Here is a 15,163-nt window from a genome sequence, read left to right on the forward strand (position 1 = left end):
TGTTTCAGCTTTAAATGTAGGCCATCATACAGCATGTGGAGGTTGGACTCTCCCATTATCGTCACTTCCATGTCTTTTCCGATGACGTCACTTAAGTTTACGTGTGACTCAGTTTTCCTCCCTGTGTGCAGAAAACGCTCCCTTGAACAGTCATGCTTTATCGTCTGAGACACCGCCAGCCTGTCTTCAGGCCACGTTATCTGCCTTTCTTGGAGAAGTGCCGTTTATCGCGTGATGCTTATCCGCTCCTTCCTTTTGGCTGTTACAATTTGTGCTTAAAACAATTCCACACGTCGTTCGTTGGACAAGAACCTTCTCTTCGGAATGTGTTAACCCCGAAAGGAACTTGATGCATTTTCTAGAAATATATATGGGATTACAGTGAATGGCATCGAAATAATTTATTTTAATTTAATATGATCGATAATAGGTCCATATCGCAAGTGTGTTTCACCAGGTCTCAATCCCAGAAGGAGTTTTCTTACGCAGGCCAAAATCCGATCACTTATATTTTCCTTAGACGCTTTACTGATAGAATATTCTGACTCAAATTTAGTAGCGGGCCTGTTACACCTCAGTCTGTGTTAGATTTAAAAAGTTTAACACCGCTGCTGATTACTATCCGAAGCCAGTTACATCCGAGTTATCATAAGATTTATTTTTATGTTATCGAATATTCTCAGTCTTCCCACTGGCCGTTCTCGTATAGGTATCTCTATACGTCTATGCTTTTCGATGTCTCCTCGTTTTAGCTAAAAACCAGACCATTTTTAACCTCCGCTAACTTCCATTGCCCTTTGAGCATTTGGCGACTAGTATGTTTGAAGCTTTGTTGTTGATAACTGGTTTTTAATTCTGAAATTCATGAAATTATCAACAAACAATATCACTCTTATAGTGCAGTGGGATCAAGAAGGCTTTAGCCACAGAATTTCGCCCACTGCGAACGGTAGAGCACACCAAGGTAATGAAACCAACTGTTGAAGTTAGTCTCCAACACTCATTCGATATGGCGTGTTTAAAACCGCACGCGTTTTGGTCATGGCAAGAATTTTTAATTGTGGATTTCCGGCTTATCGCGTTTCGTTGTCATTAAATTTTCATTTGAACGCGTGGTTACTTTTGTTATTTGTCAAGGACAAACGAAATGATTATCTGTGCAGAAGGCAGATCGTAAGATAATTGGCCATGCCATAATTATCGTTGTTCCATTATCGTACATGGAAAGACTTGTTCATGATTCAACCATATGTCTTCCCGTCGCATATAATGACTTTATAACTACACTACATCGGAATTGTAATAGTCATTTCATATGTACGGTGTTTTTTTTTTGCACACTTCTCAAAATGAACGCATAATATGGCTGTTGTTTATGTCTGTCAGTGTGTTTTATCTCCCGTGCTACTTTGCGGATTTCGATTTAATCTGTTGTTTGGTGTTTACGTGAAATTTAAGCCAGTTTAATTGTACGTATCAGTTAGGAGTTCTATTATCTTAAATACATGTGACAAGGCTGCCTTTGAGTTAAGCACAGGTGTGAGGATTATATTAAAATTAATTGTATATTATATAAAATGGCCATTGTAAGGAAGAGGTTGTGAAACATTGGTCACATGACTTTTGATTCCGTCTATGGAACTCGTTAACCTATTGAATAACCATAAAGTGGTCGACAAAACACCAGGTCGTCCTAACATGCAGACAGTGATTGGAATTAGTTTTTTTTTTTTTCCCCTGTTAAGCTTAAGCTATAAAAGTGAAAGGTTGTCGGAGGTGGTGGATATTTGGCCATCAGAGGTTTTCATTGGCTTTTCCCGTTTCCTTCCAAGAACTGTACTGTGGTTAGCGGAGTACGCACCCCGAACATGTGTGTCCAAATGTGACACATGCCAAGCCACAGATCTGCGTATCTGGCAAATAGACTTTATACTCGCCATCTATTGTCGAGGCAAAGAGTGAGTGGAGCTATACCTCTACTCCCACGTCGTGTTTAGTAAGGACCATGGATGGACATTTTCTGCGCGCGCAACAGGATGATAACATTACGATTTCGAATTTTCAGATGATTGGTTCTCCCGATATGTAAGGAATTTTTGGTGACAGGTTTTACGTATTGTTTGCATTCAGAGGTCTCTCAGAGTAATTCAGAAAGAAACAGGAAACCCAGTCCTGTGGTCTGCCCGTCGTTGCTAATATTGTGCCGACAGCAAAAATCCGCGATGGCCAGTGGGTTTGGAAAGAGTGAGGTTTGGTGCTGTGTGGAGCAGAGAGGAAGGTCACCATCTTGTTTCACCTTGACAAAGCAATGATTAATGTAATCTGTGCATTACCTTGCGATTTGGTTAGGGGTCACAAAACTTCTCTCTGGAAACCGGATATAGGCCCCATATTTCGACCATCTTCATACGTCTCTGAATCAACGTTTATCGATCGTTTAATGTTCTTGTAGAGTTTTTCTGAACAAAATGATTTTACTCCTTGCAGCCGAAGTTAATGTAAACGGTACTTAAAAAATTCATTTCGTGTCTCAGAACACAAAGGTCACTTGTTTAAATAATCGTTATTTTTGTCGGAAAATCATTCGAAACCCTTGAAGGGCGGATTTACGTTCGTTTTATATTGAGGTCAGTTACGTATTAATTTATCGTTGTAATTCAGGTGTGGGGATGTAGCGCGTATGGGATGGGTATTGAATACACATTTTTTTTCGGAAACTTCCATATAAGACTACTTGAAATACCTAGGCGTAGAACGGTAATATTAAAATAGATCTTAGACAAATAGTGTGATGTGGACTGGATTATACTGGCTCAGGAGAGTCAGATGACTGTTTTTTATTAACTCAGTGAGCTGTCGGGTTTTATTAAAAAAACCCTGAGAATTTCATACCAACCGAGCAACGGCCATCATTTTAGGAGAAGTTAATAGGCGAAGGGTGGACAGTTAGTCTTGCTTATGTACCGGATTCTGGATGGGGTTATTTCAAAGTTCGCACCGCCCGGAGAAAGTGATGAGAAAAAAATCTCTACTTACGCATAGGCAGAGATCGCGAACCCCTATTTATACACCTGTAATCAGCAGTATCACAAGCGCCTGCGTGCGATCTGTTTTTTCCCTTTGACTCACGCACCGCCGCCACCACCATCACAGTTCCCCCCCCCCCCCCCCCCCCCAATAGCCTCGGCGCCAAAAGCTCACATTTGTGCATCATTCATGCAACGTTCTGACCCTGCTCGTCAGTCTCGCTTTGTCCAGGTCCTGGTTCGCAAGTGCGTCATACTACGTCACTCTTCTGCCTGTCAGTGTTCACAGGCCACATGGTAAGTCGGCGCTCTCATATATTCACTTGTTACCTGTACAAATTGGTATCTTGTGGTGACAGGATTGTGGTATTGAATTCAAGCTTCAAGAAGTGGATCTACATAAAACCCCAGGAAAGTTTTTTTGGTCGATGTAGTGGCTTATTCCAAGGGAATGTTCCGACACTAGTTCGGAGAACTGAGATGATCATATTAATCTTTCAGGACAGCAGGTAACGCGGTCGAGATTCGAACCGGGTGCCTTTCTTGATTGAGAGTTTACGGGGCTGGTTAGATTAGACTTTCGTAATTGCATTCAGTTTTAACTGTTTTTAAAGCTTTCGCTTCGAGATCAGATGTGCGTTAAAAAAAGTAAAGTTTGTCCCACTATACGCCATGTAGGCGTTTGGGGGGAGTGGAGGTATAGCTCCTCTCTTCCTTGACCTCGGCACTAGATGGGGGTGAGTGGTCAGCATCACGCTCCGGCCGGCTTTACCCCCGGGAAAGGACCCCGGTACCCATTGTAGAGGAGGCTGGGTGGGCCCCAGAGCCGGTCTGGACGCAGAGGCTAGAGGAAAAATCCTCTGCCCCCGTCGGGGATCGAACCCCGGCCGTCCAGCCCGTAGCTAGTCACTATACTGACTGAGCTATCCCGGCTCATAGATGTGCGTTACACCGATCTTTTATTCTTTGAGACGGTGAATCTGTGTTATTTTGCTCTATTTATTGAATAGTTTGTCGTATCAGGAACATTTTACCGAAGGATCGGTACCATTGTATCGAAGAAGACACATAGTCTCACCCCATCGAAGGAATAAGAAAATTTCTTGATCGAACAAAGAACCAAATATCTTTACTGTGTCTGATGTGACGTCATTCACGCGGCAGTAGGTTTGAACCTGTAATAAATGAGCATCCGGGCCAGCGATATATATAAAACCGCAAAGAAATTATGTGTATTCCGAATTTGAGTACATATTTCTTACTCTTGTTCTGTTTATTTTAACGGAGCCGTGGTATTTTCCTATGTTTCATGTTCTCCTTCTATTATAGCGTGAATTCTCCAGTGACATGATTTGTTGTTGAGACTACATCTCACTCTGTTTCCCCCAAAAGCTTTTAAGATGACTTTCGCTACGTTGGGCCCATTGCCAGAAGTATTTATGGTATTTTTAACTCTTGTCTTCTGTGATAAAAAAAATGGTGACAATAAGGTTTAAAAGCGTCGTTATAGACCAAGAATACATAATAAAAATAGTCTTAAAATAAAAGCGAAGATTAGTTAGATTGAATTTTCTAAAGTACGTTTATTAATTTAATGTGCATCCATTAGCAGAGAACGTGAAGTTGAAGATGGCTGTTTCCTGGGTTGTAACGCCGTGTAGAAGTTTACCAGCTGTTCAGAGGTCCTCGTTGCCTCCATCGTCCTGATGATGGAGGCAGCAAGGACCTCAGAAACATCGGTTAACTTCTACACGGCGCTACAACCCAGGAAACAGCCATCTTCAGACTCACATCGAATCCTACAAACGCAATGTTATCATTACCAGTAGGTGTTTGATTAACTTATACATTTTGCCCTCCACACGTAACCTCTCGATTACAGCTTAACGATATTTGGTAGATTTTATATCGAGATTTACTCAAATGTGTCGATACATTTCAGTTGTAATTACAGTCAGACAACTATAACGGGCAATTTAAATGAAGACCTACACGTGATTTTGTGCCCTGGGTTAGGTCGGGAATCCCCTCGTAGCGTCGGGAGTACTGGAGCCAAACTGCGATTCTTGGGAATCAGTTTGACCTTGTTACATGAAGAGACTCAGGTCCCCCCAGGCGTTGGATGTCTCTCGTGATATTCTTGTCTGCTGGTAAAACCAGTCACGCACAGCGGTACATTTCAGCGCATTACTCAAACCAGCAGCTTTTGAAAGCATTCTTCATATGACATTCTGCTCTTTATACTGAACAGTGAGAGTCGGTGAATGGCATGTCCGATAAACTACGTGCTAAACTGAATCTTACGCTAGCTGTGAAATCGAAATTATATTTACGAAGTTCTTAAACATGACATTTAACACTCAAGAGATTGGATGTGACTGGATTTCCTGTGTACCTTTTGCTGTGTTCGTGTGAACGAGTGCATCTGGAAGCTTTACAGTGTACACGTTGCAAAAACTTTGCAGCAAAAAAAGTCTAATTTCATGGTTCGTCAGTGGCACTTACGCGACCCGGTTATCATCTGAATCGTATGAAAGATGAAGACAGAACAAGTAGTGGCATCTGCTGATCCAGTTGTACAACCAGAACGGATTCCTGTACGCAGTGCCATCTATGCAGGAGTCGCCTGAAGTACGGTGCAGCCATCTGTCAGAAGAAATGGGAAGTTCGTGCTGGTGTGGAACGGGGAGCCACTCTGAGTTCACTCGGAATATTTGATGCGAGTGAACACAGCTGGTGGTATCTCAGTTGCATGTCAGACATGTCGTCCTCCTGGTGGAGGAATTTAATACTAAACTGATTCCCATTAAGGACCTTGAATTCGGAAGAGAGAGCGAGGACGAAAAATAATTCTCGGGTTACCCAGGAATACTTTTTTTTAGCTGAACTGCCTTGCTTGTGGTTTGTACTTGTGAGGTACTCGATTCGAATCTCGATCGGCATACTGGGGTTTTTCGTGGTTTTATATCTCGCATAAATCCTGGAATAGTGTATTCAGATTAATCCACAACCACATCCTTACCGATTTATCGTGCATCCTGTTGGATGTTGTGTAACAAATTCACTTCAAACAGCGTTAATAAGTAACCCATGGATCAAATAAATACAAACTTCCGTTTCGTAAATGTCTAGATTTCGTAGCTTTCCGCTCCAAAACTTACTATCCAACATTCTTTGACATGGTTTCTCATTTCATTCCACAATTCCGATTTCTCGCTAAATAATGGATTTTATAAATCTTGTTCCTCGTAAACCCGTTCGTATATAACACAATAAAAATCCACGAATCCACGTAGTAGTCATTCTTGAGGAGCTAGTAGACGAAATTTTTTGCCGTTTATGGAATTTGGAAATTTGTTATCTATTTTAATATTACCCTTCCATCTCTATCTAGAATCTGCTAAGATATTGTATGATTTCTCCTCCAAATGCTTGCTATATCTCCCGCCAATCTCACGCTTTGGAGTCCGAATTACTGGTGAAAGACACAACTTCCTTCAGCAGACTTTTTTTGTCATACTTTTCGTACTATTGAATTCTAATATTCAAAAAAGGGGATTAAAGATTCGACACCCTTTTCATCCACTGGCCTTAATATCTGGGAAAGGATTTCTTCGGATAAAATGTGGCCAGTAAGTTTGGTGGTGTGAATCCGTACATATATAGGCGTCTTACTGATTATTTCATTATTTAAAGATACTGTTTCAGCTACAAAGGTTTGAATAGCTTCCAATGAGTTGTTAATGTGATCATGAATTACGATTCGGAAGGAGGCTGTTCTGTTGTATATGATGGTACACCCTTTGCTGGCAGGAGTGATTCGTGTTTGAAATAATTGCGTGGTTTACAGTGACAGTTGTTTTCTCTCTTCTAAATAATCAAATAATTTAGAGTGAAAATTTACTTCCTTGTTGCATATAAGCAGGTGTGTTCATAATATTTGCTTGCCGGTGCTTTAGTGTGAGTGTTAATTTCGTGATTTAGAATGGGCATTGTAATTGTTTTAAGTCACCATTTTTCTGTATTGTCGCAGTCCAATAAATTTTAAAAGCACGTTGTCATGTTTATCTTGGATATATTGTCTTCGCTCGTCATTGTGTTCCAGTGTCTTTGCTTGCACCGTGATAAGATATGAGCTGCGGGAATCCTGACAAACATTTCCCAACATTACGAAGTGCTCAGTAGACTACGAAAAAAGCAGACGTCTTTATGATTTCTTATGTTAATTTATTGCAGCTACAAATCTGTTGCAAAGTGAAACGCTTTCCATATACCAGACATCGGTTATGAACTATCGTTTCTATTTATTTCGTTAAATGCTTACGTGTCCAGAATACTTTAAAATAAAATGAAGGGTCTGTATCCGAATTAATTAGTATTTTATGTTCTACAAGGCGTGAACTTTAAAAGTGACCAATGCTACATATCTTTCTCGATCTAATTGATCTCACAGTACAATATCTGGTGAAATTTCTTATTACGTACTTAATCCAGTTCATTTCATTATAATTACGACCTCATTATTCTCTCAGAATTTTCATCCCCTGTAACCTGTCTTTTATTTTCGCTTGAAATCTAACCATCGCCCAGGTGTTGACATATCAGCATTTCAGAAGTTGTTTCTACTTGTGTCTTGCGGTGAATAGAGGACAAAATTCAAATCTATTGAGCACCCTGTACCAGGTTTGAGACCGCCTACACCACGGGGCCCAATAGGTGAGCGTTTTTCCTTTTTCCCACCTGAAGACGAAAGTAGAACCAAATGTCGAAACGTTACGTTGTAAATAACACCCAGACGGTGTATAAAGTAAGAACAAATCATCATTTGTATCACCATCGTCAGCACTTTCAACTTTAATACTAATTATTAAAATTATTATTAACCTGTACGTTTTGCCTCGTTAAATCGGAGTCGCTTGGAAAATTCGTTCTGCATTTTCCCAGGTAGCCCTATGAGGTGTACATCAAAATCCATTCAGTAGGCTGGACTGACTGACATGCCACGTGATGTTGGCAGCCTACCTTCGTGACTATGCATATTTTCTGATTTATTATTTATTTATGAATACCTACGATGACATGGCCTACCTCTGAATAGATAAGTGGTAGATCTGGTTCGAGGTGCACAGTGCAGCACTTTGCGTACAAGCAGAACGCCACGGCGTAGTGACTAGCAGTTCTGCTGTGTATTCATGGCGTTACCAGATTCGAATATTACCCTTCGGACTTGTCCTGATTTTTGTACGGGATTTATGCTATCTGTGAACAAACTACATAAAGTTTTTTGAAGTAATTCCTATGACTCCCCCCGTATGCTGCCATCTGCTTTCGAATTGGAAGGATTTTGACTGACGTATTGGTGATCTGCGCCAAATTTATTGGCTCGTGTCGGTCCAAAATGATTCCTACTTTTGTACATCTTCATATTCTCAACATTTCGTCGTCCGTAATACAAAACTGAGTGTGTATGAGAACGGGGTGCTTAGGAGATTATTTGTACCCAAGAGAGATTAAGCGACCGAAGGCTGGTCTATTATTAGGGCGATAACATAAAGGAGAATGTGATGGGCTGGGAATGTAACTCGCACGGGGAGAGAAGAAATGCGTACACAATTTTTGGGGGGTTCTCAAGGCAGGAGACCACTGAATACGTGGGCTTATGTGGGAGTTCCATATATTTGAACATAATTCCCGAGGAAAATATTTGGACGTGCTAATACAGAAACGAGCGAGGGACTTAATGGTTTTCAGATTTTATCAGTGAATTTTGCGGAACTAGGCCGGTCATGCAGATAGATTGGCGACGGGTTTCATAGCCAACGGAATTTTTATGGTGAGACCTTTGTATGAACTTTGGATGGGCCTGTGGCATAGACAGGTGATCTAATTCTCTAATATGTTTGCAGGTAGCTCGTTATCACCATGCAGTTTCGTAGCTTACAGCGACACGATCTCCTGTTTATACGTATCAGTAATTCTGCACGTGTGAAAAGGCTTTGTATCATTGCACGGCCCTGAACCTATTTTTCGTGCAAAGAGAGGTACATTCGTTTCAAAAAGTCAGTGGCCTGTACACGTACAACAAAAATGTTATTCCACTTGAATGTTACAGACATGATGCATGAAATCGAGACGCGGAAGAAAAATAATAATGGACCGCGAATAGATGTGAACTTCAGTTTGTGTGGGAGAGCTTGAAGTTTATAAACTTTTTTATGCATCCTTGGTACACAATGCATAAAGTAGTCGAGTTATGATGAGTTGTCTGTTCGATTTTATGTCCGCGTGTTTCAGCTGCGAACCTGCTCAGTAGTTGATATGAATAAAATTTGGCACACTTGATTGGGCGTCGTTAAATTAATGACCGAAGTTAGGCATACTAAATAATTAGGAATGACCAAATAATTTCTTCTTCATTCGGGCTCATGATACTTTTACGGTTACAAATTGTTTCTGGAGACTGAATTATGACGTCCACTGTAATCGTATGATTGTAGAACGAAGTGTTTTTAAGTCGTAACAGTCGGACAGGTACCTATTAATTATTATAATCATCTTATTTTAATTTAATTCCTATAATCGACGTCTTTTTATATTCACAAAATATCATTAATGGACGATAATTCTATGCGTTTAGCTCACACGTGTCTGCAGTGCAAGGTAACGGTTATTCGACTCTCACGTCTTAAGTATGTTGCTTATAAATGAACTGGACATCCGTTACCAACATAACATAATGCCGACTCCAAGCAAAGCGACGGGAAATTTTGTTCTTCGAAGCTGCTTTCAGATCGGATTTGGGGCCCTACCAACTTCATATTCACATAGTACACAATATGACTACTGAAACAAACGAGACTTTAAGGAGAAGTGTGTTGGTAAAATCATGCTAAACAAGATGTATTAAATTTGTGTGATAAACCAGAAGCGAAGGTCTCTAGACACGATGTAAGGACTCGTTTAAAATTTATGTTAAAATGAGTTGGGGGTGTCTTTGAGTTGGTTGATCTGGCGTAGAATAGCATCTAATAGTGGTCTCGTGTGAACCCAGGATTGTATTTTCGGGTTTCGTCAGCCTAAGTGAATATAAGGTTCTGCAGGATTCGTATTATTAGCGACTTACTGATAGGTTATGGTTGAGGCTATTAGAGTACTCAGGAAGTCACAAATACCCGTACACAAAGGCTCGTGAAATAGAACAAAAATTGGATTCGCCCTTCAGTTGTTTTTTGTTGGGTCCGCAAGAGGCGTTAGTGTTGTAGTGTCGACAAGGTGGCAGCACTTGTGCGTCGTTAACGACGGTAGGGACCTGCTCTTCGAAGAGGCTGCAGTGTGACCTGAAACGACGGAAGGAGTAGTGCCATTTACCAGTGCCAGTGAATATTTAAACAGACACTGAATTCTGAGATTGCCTCATCCGACACTTATCGGTTATTTTTTTAGTTAAAAATACTTTGGAGGTCGTTTCTGTGAAGTATATTATTCTTTAAGAGAGAAAAAATAGTGGTTTCAAATAATTTCTAGGAACTGGAACATTAAACCTTGGGACCTTGATACGTAACAGTCAGCTAATTGTGGTTCTGCTGTAATTGTAACATGCAGGATTGATTGACTACGAAAAGTGTTGGAAGTGCGATTTTCATCTTGAACTTGAGTTTAAAACTTTTATCAGTGACTGTAGGCGCGTATGGTAAAGGAACGAGTGGTAGACGCTGATGGATGAATTAAATGTTTTAATTTTCAAATTTTTTAACGTGCAGTAAATTTATTTAAAGGGAGGAAATAAATGTGAAGTTATTTTAATTTTTTCTTTGTCAACTAAAACATTGGATTTCTTGTGACCACTGTTTGACCTCTGTGAAAATGGGACCTGTGGTTTGGTTGCGTTTTCATACCCGTGTTATTTTTGAGTCATTTGGTCGCTGGTAAGGGAAAAAGAGACAACTACAAGCTTTTTTGGCACGTGTTTCATGAAGAGATTATTATTGGTGAATTGTTGGCTCTGTGACAATTGACAGTGGCGCCGCCAGGTCGTGTTGAGAGACGGCAGCAAAACATTCTTCTCTTCAAGCTCGGTTCTTCATTTGTCTTCGCTGAAGGCTACAATTTTTTTTTTCATTCTGTTCTCTTGGGACACAAGTGATATTTTGTGCGAAATTTTTATTTTTTTCAAATCAGAGTGTTTCAATTCTAGATCTTGATATTATGCTTTAATTCATCACCATATTGTTACGAGCTGTAGCATGACAAATGACAAAAATTAGAAGGCGCTTATTAAAGGAAAATAAATGCGCACATTTCCTCCTGAATTGGATGAAACTTTGGCAGTTGGTTGACGATCAACGAGCAATGAATTGGTTTTTGCTCCAAGCAGACAGTTAATGGTTTATATGGTTAGGCGTGTATTTTGTGCCAGCTTAGGTGTAATTGGATATAATTACATGGGATTACAAGTTGGGTTTGCTGAGCATTTAAACAAAATTTGCCTTTGGGTTAAATGTTGACCTCCCATATATTATTGTCATTTTTAGATTCGAGATATTTTTAACTTTAAAACGCTGAATAATTAACTGAAGGAAATTACAATAGTCTTATGCTTAGAATTGTGGAATATTTTCGTTGTGTATAAACATTTTGAAGCATAGTCCAGGCGTCAGTTATAAAAGTAATTACTGCTCTGTGCTTACAGTAATTAACTATCACGCCAATGGTAACGGGGCTTATATGTACACGTAGCTTTCGTGAGCTGTGACTTTAGTTTCTTGGCGATCTTTACGTAAAGTGCGTAAAATTAATGCAAGTCTTCATTAATATCAATACGCTACGCACAAATATAGGTCTAATTAAGATCTGTGACTTTTAATTGGGGGCAACTTCGATGAGACTGACGGGAAAAAAAGGCTTCTGTGCCGTGTTAAATAGTTGTAATGCAATTAGTTTTGCAAAAATAAATTCGTGTCAGTAGTAATACATGAACGCCAATAGAAGTATCAAACATGCTTGGTGTTTCCTCAGTACTAATGCTAGCATTTTTGTGTGTCGTGTGTTTTTGTGTTGTCGGATTGTTCTCCCAAGTTCTGCTTTCAGATCTCAGTTCCCAAGTGTGAAAAATTCACTAATTTCTCGTACTGAACCTTCAAGTAGAGTTGAGTTCCCGGACCAGCTGTTGGCCATCCTGATATTCTCGTAGTATTCCTCAGTCCCTTCAGGAAAATGCAAGGATGGTGTGTTAAATAATCCGCGACCACTTCCCTTTCTCACCCCGTTTTGTCGTTTACAATCATCCTGTTCGAATCTATGTTGTAACTTTCGTGTTGAGATGGCGTAGTTAAATAAATTCAGGTAAATTATTTGGTTTGAAATTTTATTAACATCAATCTGTCCGTTCTCGAATTGTGGTTTTGCAGCTTAAATCAGTTTTTTTTTGTTTAATTATCTTAAACGTCCTGCGATTCAGAAGAAAGAAGTGAATTTTGCGTAAAATACGTGTTTCACTTCTCCCCAAAAGTTGATTTCATACATTTTTTTCGTTCCGACAAACGTCTAGCTAGTTACACCTAATGGGAGCTCAAACTCTTGTACGCATTCACGTAAAGTGTCTGTAAGTGTTGGCCGACTTTAATAAAAATGTGATAAAACTAAGATTTTAAGAAAATCGATTGTTCGATTGTTACGCGCTGACGAACAGACAGACGTGACGATCTGATGGGTTTTTCGTAGAAGCTGTTAGATTATTTAAATTTCGACTTTTTAATGTTCTGTTTAACGCCTCGACAGGCCTGCAGCGATCTCACTGATGTTTTAAAGGGTTGCCTCAAAATCTCTTGGATACTAGTTTGTAATAGGTCGCATTTCATTTAACTTTCACATTTGGCTGTGTTATCAAATAAACCTTAACAACATAATTTAATATTGTATTTTTAGGACTAACCTGTATGCTGTTTGTTTTAATCTTGTGCGCTTGTGAAATTACTAATGATAAGTTATAGAACTGCAGTGGCTCCAAGGACCTTTAGCTCGTAAATCATCTCACGTTTTGTGTAGACGTATAACATTACAGCAGAATAAACTGTTTTAGTTTGAAATGGCTGTCGTGATAATTTTTTTTTTAGATAAAACTCCTTTTATATCACAGCTCTGTCATTGAGAACTTAGCACGTGCAACCTTCCAATTTTCGCGTTTTAATGTCCTGAAATTTTTGGCGGTATAATTCTATGAATAGATTTTATTAGCAATACAAGTTGGATTAGCGGACACGTTGGTTCAAACATGATTTAATGGACGTAACCATAAAGTGAACATTGCAGTTGTAAAATTTTAAGACTGGAAGTTGTTCATTCTGTGTCTAAAGAACAGTGTTTGCCGAGACGTTGGGTAATTCTCATCTCCGTAAGCCGAAGTTTTGCATACGTCTTAATAGTTTTTGAAGCAACAAAATGTAGGGTTGTCTCTACTGATGGATCATTAGTAGTGCAGGTCATTTTAGAGCCTGGTAGTTTTATCGTGACTAATACAGCACGTTTGTCGTCGCGATGCTGTGCGTCGAAATAGCCCTACATGGCCCACGTGTAACATTAATTTCCCGTTTCTTTCTAAAGGAATTAAAGCAACGAAGACTCGTGGAAGTCGTCCTCTAGTATTTTTTCTAATACGAGTGGCGTCTGCTATTTGGTAGCTCGATTCAGCGAGATAAGTCGTAAAATATTTTTGGAGACGACTGCAGGGCTTATGCTCTGAATATCTGTACTACAGGGCGCAGGCCCTAAAATCTAAGAAATTTTATAGATTTTTTATAGAATTAATTGTAATGAGTAAGGTAGTTACTGTGTCTCTTGGCATTACGTCAAGTCGAGTGTCCCCGTCAGTAATTATTGCTGTCTTCAATTGCAAGTCACTTCATATGTAATGCAGCAAGTAGGGTCGAGCATTGACCTGTTCTATAGGGTGTTTCTAAAATGACATTTCATATAGATTTCAAAGTGATATGTTGTACAGTAAAGACAGTTTGTCATCTCTCTGAAATGGGTTGTGAAAATGTGAAATGTATTGAAGTGACTGCAGCTAACTTCCTCGGCGTTCAGTATTCGGTGGCCCTCACTATAAAACCTACTGGCCCGTGTATGAATAAGTTGAAAGCGCTGCCCTTGACCGAGCCTTTAAGGCGATTGGGACCACACCTTTCTCATTCGGGTTTTCTCTCGTGGCCACAAGTTGTGTGGAAGTTGTTGCGTTTGCCATCGGCGATTGACCTGTCATGATACGCAGAACACTAGCGATATTTGTATGATGTTACCTCGTGTGAAAAATCGTGCGATAAATAGAGGTCTCTCAGATGTAGAATGTGTGGAGACGTACGCACTTCGACGTGTATTTGGTGAGGGAGAGTCCCATTTTGTGGAATAATTACTTTTGCTTGAATTAAATAAATTCCAGGGGAAAAAAGAATCCATTCACACGTCAGTTAACGGCAGCATCCATCACTGTTGAATTTCAGATGGGGGATAATGAGTCCTTAAAAAAATTCCTTGAGATCTGGTGTTCTGTTAACGCATAATCGAGCGTGGAAAAAGTGGGTTCACGCCATCGAAATTTAAAGGCAATCCTAAGTAAGACGCATCGTCTGAAGGTTGCGATAAGACCATTAACAATTGTATGTGCACTCACTTTTGTAAATGTTTTAAGATCACACGATGTTTCCCCCTTCATCCGAGTTGTAATTGGAATGTCGAACTCTACAAATGAACGTACAGTATAGAAGTGGCATCATACACATCGGGTTTTAAGCCTGTGAGTGACATTTCCGCTTAAATGCGATTGTAAACAGCAGGAAATATATTGTGACTTAAGGTCGTGTGAAATAACAGGAGTGCCCTGTAGGTACTGTTTTTCTCCCCTGGTTAAAACATTCATGCACGTGCTTTGCATCGAAAACTTTGTGCTACCTTGCACAAAGAATATTATTTCGACTTAAATTTTTCATTTTATGGATGGGAAAACGTCAGTGGAGGAGCTTCGATCTGCTTCGTCACAAGATTCTCAATATATTTAGGCATTGCTATTTTTTTTTAAGACTTGGATGCTGCATTGCTTGGCAGATGAAACATGCAGGCCTAATGAATACACAATTTTAGTTGGG

General features: G+C 39.8%; 1 protein-coding gene across 1 annotated transcript in view; it reads left to right on the forward strand.

Annotated features, from left to right (window-relative positions):
- Positions 1 to 15,163, forward strand: part of Polr2H (DNA-directed RNA polymerases I, II, and III subunit Rpb8) — a 154,497-nt gene that overhangs the window by 120,595 nt on the left and 18,739 nt on the right. The gene's annotated exons all lie outside the window — the stretch shown is intronic.

This window comes from Zootermopsis nevadensis, unplaced genomic scaffold (assembly GCF_977971745.1).
Source record: "Zootermopsis nevadensis isolate Lab colony 2312 unplaced genomic scaffold, Znev_1.0 Znev_ptg000021l, whole genome shotgun sequence".
Taxonomy (NCBI): Eukaryota; Metazoa; Arthropoda; class Insecta; order Blattodea; family Termopsidae; genus Zootermopsis; species Zootermopsis nevadensis.